Source organism: Rhododendron vialii, chromosome 13a, assembly GCF_030253575.1.
Source record: "Rhododendron vialii isolate Sample 1 chromosome 13a, ASM3025357v1".
In the NCBI taxonomy this organism is placed as follows: domain Eukaryota; kingdom Viridiplantae; phylum Streptophyta; class Magnoliopsida; order Ericales; family Ericaceae; genus Rhododendron; species Rhododendron vialii.
In genome coordinates, this window is record NC_080569.1 from 9,263,747 (window position 1) to 9,280,400 (window position 16,654).

General features: G+C 37.9%; 1 pseudogene; it reads right to left on the reverse strand.

Moving 5' to 3' along the window:
- Window positions 1-8,760: 8,760 nt before the first annotated feature.
- Window positions 8,761-9,748, reverse strand: LOC131314762 (heat shock cognate 70 kDa protein-like; annotated as a pseudogene).
- Between the last annotated feature and the right edge of the window lie 6,906 nt (window positions 9,749-16,654).

Consider the following 16,654-nt stretch of genomic DNA (forward strand, 5'->3'; position numbering starts at 1 on the left):
TTGAATTTTAAAAATAACAAGGCATAAGTCACCGGAGTTAAAACAAATAAATATCAAAAAATTTAAAAAAAGATTAAAAAAAGCTACTTAGGACAAAAATTGTGAAGTTATATGATACAAAAGTATAAAAATGGGACTCAATCAATTACAAATTGTGTGTGCTAATTTAAGTTTGGGTCCCTCTACTTTTCTCTCTCCTATTCACTTCTGGCACCACACACCCTTTCTCTCATAGCATTAGCAATGTAATAATCAAAATCAAAAAATTATTAAAGTTAGCAATATGTGTTTAAAAAAGTGCTCATGTTGTAATAATCAAAGTTAACAACCTCCTAACCAATAATCAAATTTGGACATTTAAGTAATTAAAAGTAACAATATGGGACTTCACATTGTTAACTTTAGCAACCCTCTAAATGAATAATCAAAAACTGACGTGACAAATTTTAATTATTCATTTTTAATTATTACATTGCGGATGCTCTCACCTCTCTCCTTTACTTTTCTCACAATATTTATCTTTACTTTTTCTCTCTCTTTGGTCAATTGGTCTCCCTCAATCTTTCTCCTTTCTCTCTCTTCTCTCCCTCTCTCTGGTTGCAATTTGATTCTTTTACTTTATATTCTCTCCTGATGACAATTGTTGATTTTTAGAGAGTGTCAAATTTTTTTTTTTTTTTGGGTCAAACGGAAATAGAGAGTGTCAATTTAAAGAGTGGTATCTAGATGTCAATATAAACCCAATTGCTGGTGAATAGAAGACATATCTGCCTATTATGAATATAAGATATATCCGCCTATTATGTGCTCATGCTTCTAATATTTTGAGGAGTGGGTGGGTGGGTAGTATTTTCAGGATGGGGTCGAGGTTGAGTTTTAATGATATTACTATTTCACCTTAAGGTTAATCAGGTTATTGTAAAATTGAATATAAAATTTGAATTTTGATTATGAACAAAATGGAAATCATTTTTGTGACATGGTTTAAAAAAAAGGTGACACCAAAAACTCCTCTCTTTATATATTAGAAGAATAGATTATCGCTGACCACTACCTAGCCGAACAATTCAGTTTGTACAGCAGTAGTATATATTTCTTTATATATTAGAAGAATAGATTATCGCTGACCACTACCTAGCCGAACAATTCAGTTTGTACAGCAGTAGTATATATTACATCTGGGTTCTCTCTTTTGAGAAGTTTTTCAGTGCCTGGTGGGCATGGCCATGTGGTGCCGAGCACCACCTCGGCTGTTCAACGTATTTTGGATGATTCAAATTTGTTTGGGTAATTTTTAATATAAAATTATCAAAGCACCCCCTCAAGTCCAAACAGATCTGAACCGTCTAAAATACGTTTGGACGGCCGAAATGCGTGCTCGGCACCATGTGGCCCGTGCCCACCCGGCACTGAAAAATTTCTCCTCTCTTTTTCCTTCTTTTGTGGACTTGGAAAGCATGAATGCAGTGCAACTAAGATCGCATCATCGTTGTTTAGCAAGAAAGAAAAGCTTTTTTATTTCTGGGGAATTATGATTAATTCACCATTTAGGACATGATAGTTTCTAGATAGCCATCGATGCCTACAGGTTACAACACCTGTTTGTTTTACCATACCAAATAAAAAATTGAATTACCAATCCCGCAAGAATCGAATAGCAAGATGCGTCAATTGACAGAAGAATTATGTATCCGTTTCTCTAACGGTTCCGTTCTAATATAGAGAGTTCAGTCCGCCCACTTCCATGATAATACAACACTAAACTGGACTGTTAACTATTCAAAATAGGACGACAAGAAATTCTCCAACTACTGTATTTAACAGATGGTTCAAATGTTGCTATAGTTTGATATCGTCTTCCACATGAGGCACTAATTAAAAAAAAAAAAAAATTGTATCCTTTACTTTAAAGGCCACCCAAACAAAAACACTTCTTCCTTTCTATTGGGGCGGCACAGAGAGAGAGAGAGAGTTCTGATAGTCACTCTCAATTATTTGGGAACAAATAAGTTTGTGCTCTAATGCATTGCAGTACAGAAACATAAACCACATACTAATATAACCCCTAAGTTTGAAATGAACCCAGCCATAAAAACCCCTAAACTGAGATTTCAAGCTCTATTTAATAACAGTGATAGATTGATGAGATTTGTAAGTAAATGAGATTAGGATTGAGATTGGTAATGAGAAGGAATTGATAATGAGATAGATTGGTAATGAGTATGTTTGTTTGAAATGAGATTAAATGGTGAAATTATTAATATTGTATTTGTTTCGCATGGGATAAGATTGGATTGATAGTATGAATTTCCATTTTTGCCCTTGTGCCATGCCTCCCTCCCTCCCCCCCCCCCCCCCCCCCCCCCGCGTTTAATCCTAGTCCTCCATCCCGTCCAATCACACGCCTAAATCTTACCACCAGATTTACATCTCCTCTTCGGTCCATAGCAGACTCTCTCTCTCTCTCTCTCTCTCTCAACCCTTAAATCCCCATCTCCTCCAACCTCCATAGCCGACTCTCTCTCTCTCTCTCAACCCATAAATCCCCATCTCCTCTTCAGTCCTAATTGGAAAAACAAAACCCAGTTCACAAACCCTTTTTTTTATTGGCAAAATCCAAAACCCAGTTCACAATCTAGAGATGGAGATGATTTCAGTCCAAAACCCAACAAGTGCAGTGGTGTGATTTCAGACAAGACACAGTTTTGCCAAGTCCAGTGGTGCAATTTCAAAGAAATTCACTCCAACTCCGGTGACGGGAATGGCTCTGGCGAGGGGGAGCTCAGATTAGCAGCGGTGAAATGCAGGTATTTTGGTCATTAGTTGGTTTAAGCAAGGATAGGATGGTAATTTCGTATGGCTTGGGTACGGACTGGACTATGAATACCAAGTGTGAGAGGGTATTGGGAATCCCCCTACTATCCACCTTGCTAGTTCTAAGGACTAATAATCTCAACCTATTTTGGATTACCAAACATAGTATTAAATAATCCCTTGAGATTGGTAATCTAATCCCGACCCCCTGTAGGTTTATCAAACGGGCCCTCAGTGATAACGGCAGCGATCGGCGGTGGATGGCGAATTGGCGACAAGAAGCAACGGTGGTTGCCGATAAAAAAAAAAGAAGAAGAAGCAATTGTGGTTAAGAGAGAGAGAGAAAAGGTTACACGATTAGAAAGTCGCAAGTAAACTTGTAAAGAGCATTAGAGGGAGATATGGAAGTATGGGAATTAAGGCTTCGTACCTGAAAGAAAAATCAATACTTATTTTTTAAGAATATAATTTCAAGTTCAAAAATTATGTATTTACGTAAATAATTTTTTTTATCAATATGGATCATAATTGATAAATCTCATTAAGATCTTTAATACGGTGCAAAAAAAAATTGAAAAGTTATTTTTCATTTATATTATTTTTTAGTTTAAAAATGTGAAATAAGTACTAACTCTCTCCGTCCCCTTTTTAAAGTCCAATATTTCATTTTGGAATATCCCTTAAAAAGTGTCCAATTTGTAAAATTAGTGGGTAAAAATTGATACATTTTTTATTTTGTCCCTAAAAGTATATTCTATTTTGAAAAGTTAGTGAGTAAAAGTGTAATGATGATGTCTCTATAAAGGGTAAGAAAAAAAAAATAGAGGTAAAAATTGATATGAAAGATATGATAATAATATTTTTTAATAAATTAGAATTACGAAGCAAAACACTTAAAATATGACAAATATAATATTTTTTAAAAAGATATTTTGAAATACGCCTTACTTGAGAAGAAGAAGCTGTTGTCATCGGAGAAAGGAGCAAGAGAGACTGAAAGAGTAAAGAGTGGGAAAGTTTTTAGTACAGAGGATACATTTATGTGGGAGGGACCCGGGGCCCGAGAGAAGTAGTACTACAATGGGTGGTTTTGCTTAATGACTAAGTAAAAACCCAGCTCAGCAGCGACATCAGTCATTGGCTCCGATTTTTTAGCCTTTGGCAGAAACAAGTTCAAGTTATTCTACTCATACGGATCTATCTCAAGAGTTGTTCTACTCAGTGTTATTAATACCGTTCCGTACCGGCCGGTACGTACTATTTTTGACCAAATCCGGTACCCTACATCTCTAATTTCGTTCCGGCTCAAATACCGGTCGGAACCGGCCGGTATCGGACATACCGGTTGGTACCGGACAGTACCGGGCAGTACCGGACTATTTTTAAATTTATATAATTTTTCAAGTACCGGACAATACCGGACGGTACCGGGCAAATACCGGATAGTACCGGGAAAATACCAGGCAAATACCGGACGGTACCAGACAAATATCGGATTTTTTATTTTTTTATTTTAAAAAAGTGTATATTATATTATAAATTTTTTTTAAAGTAGGAAAATAACACTAATAGCGATCAATCCGAAACGGTACCCGGTATTTGACTGGTACCGGTACGTACCGTACCAGTAGAAAAACCGGTACCCTGACCGGTACGGTATTCAGAACATTGGTTCTACTCATACCTATCCTCTCCACTTGGCCACTCTACCCTCCCTTATGAGTGTGATTGATGGGTTCAACTCCAGTATTTTGGTTCCAGACGGCTTTTTGTTTTTTGTTAACAGTTTTGGTTTTTTTTTTTTTTTACATTTTTGTATTTTTGGACGGGTAGCATCCTTTTATACTTTGCTTTCTTATATTGTATATGATATGTTTATGTTCCTAAAAAAAAGGACTTTTTTTTTTTAAATTTGTAACTTTTGCATCAAACTTTTGCGACTTATTAATTCGTTTCATTGAGAGAAATTGGAAAAGTAAAAAAAATTAATCGAAACATAATTTTTTTAAAAAGACAAATAAGTTTTTTTTGTCTATATTTTAAAAATTATGAGTTTCGATCATAATTTTTTATTTTTCCAATTCCTCTCGTTAAGATGAATTAATATAAGTCACAAAAGTTTGATGCAAAACAAACAAATGCAAAAAAAAAAATTGAATAAAGACAAGAAAATAAGTTACTTAATTTCTTGCCAAAACCATCCTATATTATTGCCAGCAAAGTATGCTTGGAAATCACAATTTTTTAAACTAGCGTTGTGTCCGTTTGATTAACAGAAAAAAAAAATTAAATTGGTATTTTTTTCGACCTCATGTATTGAATAGATACAACGCAAGTTGATGAAAGAGATAGTTGAATTTTTCTCCGAACTCTGTATTCAATGCATACTAGCGTTGTTCCCATTTTATATAAACAGAAAGACATGTATCTACTGTTATGAGTTCAAATTTTGAAGTGTGAAAAAAATAAATTCCAATTAATTTGCAATTATGAGAAATGCAAGAAAAACATAGCTAATTTAGATAATTATAGCCACAAATAGCATTCTATTTAGAGAGAGTGGGGCGACCAGCAAGATGGCTGAGAAAAGAGAAAAAGTAATCAGAAAAGACAGACGTTAGGTTTAGGAATTTTCCGTCATGATCGATGGTCCGGGCGGCTGGATTTAGGTGTGTGGATCTGTTGTTCCTTGTAGGTTTTGGATTCGTTATTGTTTGCTATTTTTTGTTGGTATTTGTGTGGGTCTTTCTCCCCTTCATGGAACTTTTTTTACCACTTGTGAGTGTTGTTGTGGCAGGTTTTCTATGTCGTCTTGTTGGCTTTTCGAGATTGTAGACGAATCTTATCTATGTGAGATTTTGATTGTTCTTATATGAGTTTAGGCCTCTTTTGTGATTGTTTTTCTCCCTTCTTGAGGGTGGCTACACATTCCCGGTGTATAATTTTTGTATTAATTAAAGTACCCTCTAAAGATTAAAAAAAAAGAAAAGAAAAAAGGCAACGTTATAAAAGTCAAATGACTAAAAGTGGCAAAAGCCGCAAAAAAACAAAACAAAACAAATGAAATAGTACAATCACGAATTGCTCCATAAAAAGATTCGATCGATCACCAAGGAAATGCTTCCCAAACAAACTAAGGTCCCTTCCACTTTCTCCAAAAAAATTTTTTTTAAAAGATAATTTTAAATTCAAATATAATGAAAATAAAAAATAATTTTTCGATTTTTTTTTGCACCGATTAAAAGATTTCAATGAGTTCTATCAAATAAGATCCATATTGGTATTATTTGCGTAAATATATAATTTTTAGACTTGAAATTACCTTCTTTTTGATAAATAAGATTAAGTAAGAAAGTGGAACGGAACCTAAAGCTATATGTATCACTAGCAATTCGATACCCCAAAAGCTCCTCTCCCTTTATATATTAGTCGAAAGAATAGATTATAGCTGACCTCCACGGAGGCGGCTCTACGTAGATGGTTGCATGGTCAACTGAACACCCAAAGAATTTTTTTTTTTAGAATAAATGTAAAAATTATGTGTTAGTTTTTGTTGACCACCCAATTCAAGTATCATTAAACACCCAATTCTAATAGTCTTGAACATCTAACCCAAAAAAAATTAAATACCCAACCAAAAACTAGTTGAACACTCAATCACATCCAAATTACATGCAATACATTAATCCAAATAATTTGAACACCAAACACATTATCTCAAATAAAGCTCCTAATCATAATTAAAACATTGAAAAAAGTAAGAGAAAATAAAGAATCTATTGGTGTAAATATTACACTCTGTCGTCTCTCTCCATTTTTATTGTCAATAGTCTAAATGTGTTAATTTCGTGTAACATCCATTAATTTTAGTATTTATAGCCCTTTTTGCCGTTTGGAACAAAATGGAAAAAAAGAAAAGAGATGGTCCCACATTACCATGTCTTGGACGTGTGGCTGGAGAGAAGGTGACTAAAGTAAATTGCCTGGACTTTATTTTGACACCTAATATCCACTATTGACATCTCATGCTTTAGGAAGCCAATATTACCCAAGAGGCAAGAGTCTTCTTGTTCTATTTTGCTGTGTTGTACCGATAAAATCAAGAGAGATGTTAGTAAATATATTCATCTAATTGGTGTGAGAGGTGGAAGAAAACAGTAGACTCTTAAGAGTTGAAAAATTAAAAAGTTCAGATCATTTGGGCTCCATAAGGATCTGATGGTAAGATGGAGTTTGGTGACAATGGAATTTCGGTATATAGTTCACAGTGCTAAGATTGTGTATTCAATGGCCATGATCATGATTTGAGATACCGAAAAATGTGCATTACATTCTAAGCTAAATCTCTTTGTAAAGTGTGTTATTTGATTCTCTCATATTTGTATTCATTTGATGTCCAAGTTTCTTGATTCGATTATTGTCACTTCTTGTATCATGACATAAAGAAAATATTTTGCTGAAAGCCATGGAATAGATTGGTACATGTACAAGTCCACCGAGTCAAAGAGTTATGAAAGATGTACGATAAACTATCCTACGGGGAGTCTAGAATGTTTATGGGGCCCAAGTGCCCAATACAGATGTTGACCTGAGTGGTGCATGGCATGTTACCGAGATGAGCCAGGTAAGAGGCTACAAATGAAAACGTTTTGAATGATCCTACTTGATTTGTTATCTCGTTTATTGAGCATATTCTTATTGCTAGTCATGTTAATTGTCCTTGTATTGCATATACTACCCGGGGGTTTTATATTTGAGAAATGCTAAGTACAAAGAAAATGGGCAAAGAATTGACCCTTAAAGTGTACATGAACGGCTCAGATGCACTGCACACTGAATCTGAGCCGTTTATGTACACTTTAAGGGTAAATTCTTTGCCTATTTTCTTTGTCCCTAGCACTCCTCTTTAGAAATCTGTATCATTTTGGAGGTTTTAGGCCCACCATGAATACTTCTGCTGGAGACTTGTAATTGTTGGAGATGTATTTATTTGAGGCAATGTAAAAAATTCGGGTCATCATATTTCGCACAATAACTATATTTTTTTTGTTTAGTTAGCTTATAAAATTACGGACAAAGCTTTAAAAAAAACTCAACTACGTTGCAAATCCCGTTAACTTGAATAATATTCTTCGAATTTAAGACCACGATAGAACGACATATTTTCGAGAAGGTCGGCCCCAATATACTCGCTACAATTTCTTTCAAAAGGCTTTTAATAGATTAATACGTCAATTAAACGTTGGCACAAAATATAAAAACTCGTCTAGGACAACTGTAAAATTTTACCATCTTCATTCTCGAAACACTGTCTACTATGCAACTTTCAAAAAAAAAATTTGTTAAAAAAATAGTATATATATTTAAGTTCTCATTTCGCTTGGTCGTTAATTTTTTTAGAATAGAGGTTATATTTTTTTACTGCATTATTTATACAACTATATGAGATTTTGTACATATATCATTGGTTAATAGATCAGCTAGTAGAGCTAAGGTAAATCATGAACACCCTACTTCAAATTCCTAGAGCCGCCACTACGGCTAGCTGAACAATCCAGTTTGTACAACAATATTACGGGTGGGTTTGGATTAAAAAATTGAGTGACTTATTTTTTTTGTTATTATTCAAATTTTTTTTGCATCAAATTTTTGTGACTTATTGATTCGTCTTGACGAAAGGAATTGAAAAAATAAAAATTTTTGATCGAAACTCATAATTTTTTTAATAAAAACAAAAATAAGTCGATAAGTCGAAACATATTTTGACTTTCTGCACACCCCTAGGAGCCGGAGAAATTCCAGTCAATGTGAATTCGCCCAACAAGTTGTTGTCTGTGGTTCGGGTTCTTTCTCCCTCAAAGACTTCAAATAAAGCATAGGTTTGGTAATCTTGGGTCGTACTCCAATTACTTTGCTCTTAATTTCTTCACCGGAATTTTGGTGTTTCTCGAAATGAAAACCACCACAACTCCACCAAGCTTTCACAAACCAAAGGAAAGTGGAGTGACATCCAACACCAGTACTAAATCCAGAACCTTCTCATTCCGCTCACCACTCAAAATAGCGGCCTGAACTGTGGCACCATAAGCCACAGTCTCATCAGGGTTAATGCTTTTGCAAAGCTCCTTCCCATTGAAGAAATCCTGCAACAGTTGCTGGACATTGGGAATCCTAGTGGATCCACCACCAAGAACGAGTTCGTCGACATTGCTCTTGTCCAATTTTTGCATCCCTCGAACACTCCTCTACTGGCTCCATACACTTCCTAAACAGCTCGATGTTCAGCTCCTCGAACCTGGCCCAAATAATCTTTGCGCAAGAATCAATCCCCTCCTATAACACAGAGATCTCGATCGTAGTTTCAGGTGTCGAGGACAAAGTCCTCTTTGCTCTTTCACAAGAAGTCCTCAACCTCCTTACAGCTCTAGGGTTCCCACTAATATCCTTCTTAAACTTCCTCTTGAATTTCTGAATGAAATGGTTCACCAGTCTACTATCAAAGTCCTTACCCCCCCAAATGTGTATCCCCACGCGTAGCAATAACCTCAATTTTACCCCCTTCGATGGTTAATAGAGACACGTCGAATGTTCCACCCCCGAGATCGAATATGAGCACCTTTTTCTCACCGGTGCTACTGGCTTTGTTGTCGAGACCATAAGCAATGGCGGCCACAGTTGGCTAATTGATTATCCGCATGACGTTGAGACCTCGATGACCCCAGCGTCTATGGTGGCTTGTCTCTGAGAATCGTTGAAGTAGGCAGGAATAGTTACAACAGCATTTTTTTATGGTGGTGCTAAGGTAATCTGCATCAATTGCTTTCATTTTTACAAGGACCATTGAAGAGATTTCTTCGGCGGAGAATTGTTTCTCTTCGTACTTGTATGTTACTCTTATCATGGGTTTGTCGTCTAGACCAAGTGTGACCTTGAATGGTCATAGGCCATAGCTTCATGTCTCTCTAAACAGTGGCGTCGCTGTATCTTCTTCCGATTAGATGCTTAGCATCTGAAAAAAACAAAATATCAACCACCATGCAACGAGAACTAGGAAGTGCCATCTGAGGCAACTAGGCAAGGCAAGTAAGGTTTGAGCTCTGAACCTCCAAATTTTATTTAAAATTAGGGGCTGCTCCTAATTTAATATGGTGATATAATAGGTAAAAAAAGAAGAAGTCTATTTAACCCAAAATGAAGAGCGCTCATTTTTTTCAAATTAACAGAGAATCAAAATCTTTGTCAACTATGAAAGAATTTATTGCCTTCCCTAAATTGAATAAAAAATAATATTAAGGAGCTTTTCGAATTGATCGGATTTTTGTAGAGCAGTACTACTAGTTTTATTAGGTGATCCGGACCAAAGGTAAGAGGACCCAAGAAACGTTTTTTTTTGGGGTTTTTTGGTGTGCTAACTTGCTTGGACTATAAAAGCAAAGTTAGGGTTGCCTCCCATTGTAACGTTGTTCATCTTTGGGTGCTGTTAAATACAACTGCGAATTTTTTTTTTTGATCCGCAACAACTGCGAATTTGTTACATATAGCTAATTCATAAAAGGAAATTTTTATATTCCTTCTTATGAAGTGGCTACATATAACAAATTCGCAGTTGCAAATAGCCTGGCCCTCATCTTTTCATCATAGTGAAACCACTCAACATCCCGTGGAGTACGATTAGGCAAATTGTTTAAGTCGGAACCACGTATATCGCGTGTCTTGTCCTTTCGATTGCTTGTTTCTTTTGCCTGTGTGTTTGTTCTCTTGCCCTAACAATTAGTATCAGAGCCAGGTTGAGTGGGAGCATCGATGGCAGGAGAAGAAGGAAAAGTAAACGGAATCGAAAAGTTTGATGGTTCAGACTACGGATATTGGAAGATGCAAATAAAGGATTATCTGTATGAAAAAAGCTTGAACGCACCGTTGGAAGGGAAGAAACCGGAAGGGATGAAAGATGAAGACTGGAAAACCCTAGACAGGAGAGTATTGGAGATTATTCGTTTGACGTTGACGCGAAGGAGAAAACCGTTGCGGATATGATGGCGGTCTTATCAAGTATGTATGAGAAACCCTCGGCGAACAATAAGGTACATCTCATGAAGAAGTTATTTAATCTTAAGATGTCGGAAGGCGCTGCAGTTGCCAACCATCTTAATGAGTTTAATACTATTACAAATCAATTGTCTGTTGTTTCAATTGAGTTTGATGATGAGATACGTGCCTCGATTGTTTTGGCTTCCTTACCCAATAGCTGGGAGGGTATGAGAATGGTTATTAGCAACTCCGCTGGCAAGGTGAAACTCAAATACGATGACATTCGAGATTTAATCTTAAGTGAGGAGGTTCGTAGGAGAGATGCAGGAGAATCTTATCCATCTAGTTTGGGTTCCGCTTTGAATACCGAGACTAGGGGTAGGAGCCAGAATAGAGATTCTAATAGAGGAATGTCGACGTCACGGAAGGGAAGGAGTGGGTCAAAGACCCTTCTACATGAGGTTCAGTGTTGGAACTGTAACAAGATGGGCCACTATAGGAGAAACTGTAAGCAGCCAAAAAAGCAAAATAACGATTCTGCTAATGTGTTGCTACTAAAAATCAGGATGCTTTGCTTCTTTCAGTTGATAGTCCGATAGACTCTTGGGTGTTGGACTCAGGAGCTTCGTTTCATACCACTGCACACCAAAAAATTATCGAGAACTATGTTGCTGGTAATTTTGGGAAGGTGTATTTGGCTGACGGTGAGGCGTTGGATATTGTGGGTATGGGAGATGTTTGAATCAGACTACCGATTAGGTCTTTATGGTCACTACAGAAAGTCAGACATGTTCCGAATTTGATGAGAAATTTGATTTCTATGGGACAGCTAGATACAGAGGGTCATTCAATCTCATTCTTCAATGATCAGTGGAAGATTACAAAGGGAGCATTGGTTGTGGCTTGTGGGGTCAAGATAGGGACGTTGTACATGACGCAGAGCACAAGGGATATAGTTGCAGTTGCTACTGCAAGTTGTGATGTAGACCTTTGGCACCAAAGATTGGGTCACATGAGTGAAAAGGGCATGAAGGTACTTCTTTCCAAGGGTAAACTTCCAGGGTTGAAATCGGTTTAGTTTGACTTGTGCGAGAGTTGTGTTTTTGGGAAGCAGAAGAAGGTTAACTTTCTCAAAAACTGCAAGACTCCAAGGTCAAGGAAGTTGGAGTTGGTCCACACAGATTTGTGGGGTCCCGCTCCTGTTAAATTGTTTGGTAGGTTAAGATACTATATTCGTCGATGACTCAAGCAAGAAGGTATGGGTTTATTTTTTGAGAAATAAATCTGATGCCTTTGAAACTTTTATGAAGTGGAGAGCTTTGGTGGAGAATAAAGCCGGCCTAACACTGAAATGTCTAAGGTCAAATAATGGAGGTGAGTATGAGTACAAAAAGTTCAAGGAATATTGCGCTGTTAACGGGATTAGGATGGAGAAAACCATTCCGGAGACACTACAGCAGAATGGTGTGGCCGAACGCATGAACAGGACTTTAAATGAGCGAGCAAAAAACATGAGGCTGCATGCTGGGTTGCCAGAAACTTTTTGGGCTGGGCTTACTTGATAAATCGAGGACCATCGGTTCCTTTGAATTTCAGATTGCCCGAGGAGGTTTGGAGAGGAAAGGAGGTAAACCTTTCATTTCTTAAAGTTTTTGGCTGTGTTTCATATGTTCATGTTGATTCTAATGCTCGTAATAAATTGGAAGCTAAGTCTAATAAGTATTTTTTTATTGGCTATGGCGATGAGGAATTCGGCTATCAATTTTGGGATGTGCAAAATCGAAAGATTGTAAGAAGTCGAAATGTGATATTCAATGAGCAAGTTATGTACAAGGATCATGATAGGACAGAATAGGTTGATTCTGTGCTAGAGGTTGAAAGAAAGGATGTGATCGATTTGAATGAGCTATCTGAGGGTTTTGTTCCAGACAGCAGCCAGGAAGATGAAGAGATTGTTATTCCGCAAGAGAGATGAGTACGCCAACTAGTGCTGTCAGAAGGTTGTCTTCCAGGGTTAGCAAACTACCACGGCATTTTTCATCGTCTTTGTACTACATATTGCTCACTGATGCTGGCGAACCAGAGTATTATGACAAGGCTTTGCAGAATGAGAGTTCAATCAAGTGGGAGTTGGCCATGAAAGACGAGATGAACTCTTTGTTGACAAACTAGACGTGGGAGTTGACAGAATTGCCAGCCGGTAAGAAAGCTTTTCATAATAAGTGGGTTTACAGATTGAAGGAAGAGCACGATGGTAGCAAGCACTATAAGACTCGACTAGTAGTCAAAGGCTTTCAGTAGAAGGAAGGGATTGATTACACCGATATTTTTTCTCCAGTTGTGAAGTTGACGACAATACGGTTGGTATTAGGGATTGTTGTTGCTAAGGATTTGCATTTGGAGTAGTTGGATATGAAGACTGCGTTTCTCCATGGGGATTTGGAGGAGAACATCTACATGCATCAGTCACAAGGCTTCGCAGTTAAAGGGAATGAGAAGATGATTTGCAAACTGAGCAAGAGCCTGTATGGGTTGAAGCAAGCTCCGAGGCAATGGTACAAGAAGTTTGACAGCTTCATGTGCAACAATGGGTTCAAACAGCTGGAGGCGGATCATTGCTGTTATACCAAGGGGTTTAGCAAGTCTTATGTGATTTTGTTGCTATATGTTGATGACATGCTTATCGCATGGTCTAATATTGGGGAGATTAACAAAGTGAAGAAGGCGTTGTCGAAACAGTTTGCAATGAAGAATTTGAGAGCGGCTAAGCAAATCCTTGGGATGAGAATAATCCGAGATAGAGCAAAGGGGACTTTAAAGCTATCACAGGCCGAATATATCAAAAAGGTGCTCAAGAGGTTTAGCATGGGTGATGCAAAACCTGTTGGAACACCTTTGGCTAGTCATTTTAGACTAACCAAGGATCAGTCACCGAAGACAAACGAGGAGCGGAACTACATGGGTAAAGTTCCGTATACATCAGCGATAGGGAGTCTTATGTACGCTATGGTTTGCACACGTTCTGACATTGCGCATGCAGTGGGATTAGTGAGTAGGTACATGAGTAATTCAGGGAAGTAGCATTGGGAAGCAGTGAAATGGATTATGAGATATTTGAGGGGTTCTACATATGGAAAGTCTACCCTTACCGACCCAAAATCCCGATCGAAATCCCGACGCCCCGCCGGGCACACTCCGGCCACCAGATGTCCGATCCGAGCCGTCCAAAAATTCTATAAAAAAAATCGAGTGGGTGTATGCGGGAATAAACGGCTCCGACGGGTGTAGATAGCCGATTCAAATAATCTATTTTTGTGTTTGGATCGGCCAAAAATAAAGTACTTGGATCAGCCACCTACACACGTCGGATGCCGTTTATTCTTGCGTGGGCCCACTCGATTTTTTTTTATAGAATTTTTGGACGGCTCAGATCGGCCATCCAGTGGCCGGAATGTACTCGGCGGGGCATCGGGATTCTGATCAGGATTTTGGCCGTCGGGAAATGTAGAACTACTGTAGCTTTACTGTTCTACATTTGTCTCATTGTGTTTCACACGGGCTGGCCTGAAGTTGCAAGGTTATGTTGATGTAGACTTGGCAGGTGACATGGATAATCGGAAGAGTACTACCGGGTTTGTGTATACTTTGGGTGGTACAACTGTGTGTTGGGGCTCTAAGTTGCAGAAAATTGTTGCTCTCTCAACTCTAGAAGCTGAATATGTGGCAGTCACGGAACCTGAAAAGGAGATGATATTGTTGCAACGATTTCTGGATGAGTTGGGGAAGATGGCTGAGAAAGGAGTGTTGCACATTGACAGTCAGAGTGCCATCTTCCTCTCTAAGAATCCGGCCTTTCATTCTAGAACAAAGCACATACAATTGAGGTATCACTTTATCCGTTCTTTGATTGATAATGGATAGTTGATACTTGACAAGATCCGTGGTGCGGAGAATCTAGCGGATATGTTGACAACGGTTGTGATTGCTGATAAACTAAAGCTGTGCTAAGCTTCAGTTGGTCTCCAAGCTTAAGGTTGTGGAGATGGGTGTTGTGGGCATTGATGATAGATGGTGTTTGTTGACGACCATTGAAGTTTGGGGAGCGCCGTTGATCAGTCTTCAAGTGGGAGAATTGTTAGAATGTGAAGACGATCAGTTTTTGTGACCCTGGTTCAGACCACCATGAGACTGGTCCAGACCACCGCAAACAGAATTCAGTTTTGAAGCTGCTGAAATTTTGGTCCGGACCAAAGGTAAAGCTAATCTGCTGAAATTTTGGTCCGAACCAAAGGTAAAGCTGGTCTAGACCAGCGGGACCCAAGAAACGTTTTTTTTTTTTTTTTGGGTTTTTTGGTGTGCTAACTTGCTTGGACTATAAAAGCAAAGTTAGGGTTGCCTCTCATTGTAACGTTGTTCATCTTTACATCATAGTAAAACCCCTCAACATCCCGTGGAGTACGATTAGGCAAATTGCTTAAGTTGGAACCACGTATATCGCGTGTCTTGTTCTTTCGATTGCTTGTTTCTTTTGCTTGTGTGTTTGTTCTCTTGCCCTAACAAGGTGACATGTAGAAAGTAATGTTATGCAATATATAACAAATGGTTGGAAAGTAAATTTAAAGAAAGTAAATGGCATATGTCGTCTTGACTGGATGTGACCTTGAATGGCCATGGTTTTATGTCACTCTGGACAGTAGCATCACTGTGTCTTCTTCCAATTAGACGCTTTGTATCTTGAAAAATCAAAATTTCAACAACTTAGGAGATACCAGAGAAATGTGTTATTAAAGATCTAAAAGGGTATAACAACGCAGAAAATGGATACAAAACATGAAATTTTGCCGCTAGTTTAGATACTGTTTCAGAAGGGAATCACATTCCCTACGGACTACAAAGCTAGGCAAACCCCACGCATGAGTAAGTCGTTACGAGATCAATCCCGATCACCGGCCCTTCTCCTTTTCCAGACAATTTTTCCTCGATAACCACACAGAAAGAATTCACAAAATTACAGAAAATAGAATGCTAGAGAGTGAAGATAGTTACACTTGAGCTTTATCTAATGGGTGCTGCTCTGTAGAATGGGACACTTTTAAAGGGAAGCTATGGAGTATTTCGAGTATGTTTAATTCCCGCCGGTTTATTATCATCAGTTTTCGTTGTACCGTGTGTATGGAGAAGAGAATAATTCGTATATACGGATGGTGAACAATTATATTCTCTATGTTCACTATTACTATCTTAAATGTTTCTCTTTTCCCACCAATATTGTCCAGCCCAAGAAAACTTATTACCTTCTGTGATTTCACACACAACTACTCGACCTCCCTTTTAAGACAACGGGGAACGACGATAATGCTGCAAAATCGGTTTTTCGGCATCAATACCTTGGATGATCTGAACCCCCCGATCTTAAACTGGACATCCTGACCGTCAATCGATAATGGACTCATTTGGTCTACCTTTGAGCACACTTTCAGAGTCAAAACTCAAACACCAGTTTTCTTTCCTCACTCTGTCCCTCTTGAAAAAGTCTCTCTTCCTCTCCTCTCACTCTGCTCTTAGGTTAGCTCTTCGTGGAACTGATAAAAACTCTTGCTTTGGAATACTTCACAACCGATATCTACATGATTATTTCTCATTACTCTTATTTAGACTCAAGCTCCCTGAAAATCTCAACATTGTTGGATATTTAGTGTGAATAGCCTTAACAGTTCCCTTCAATTCACTATTTACTAGATAAGTATCTTGACTACAATTCGTGATTAGCCTGAAAGGAATTAGCTTCTGGAGATTAGTTGTTTTCATATTG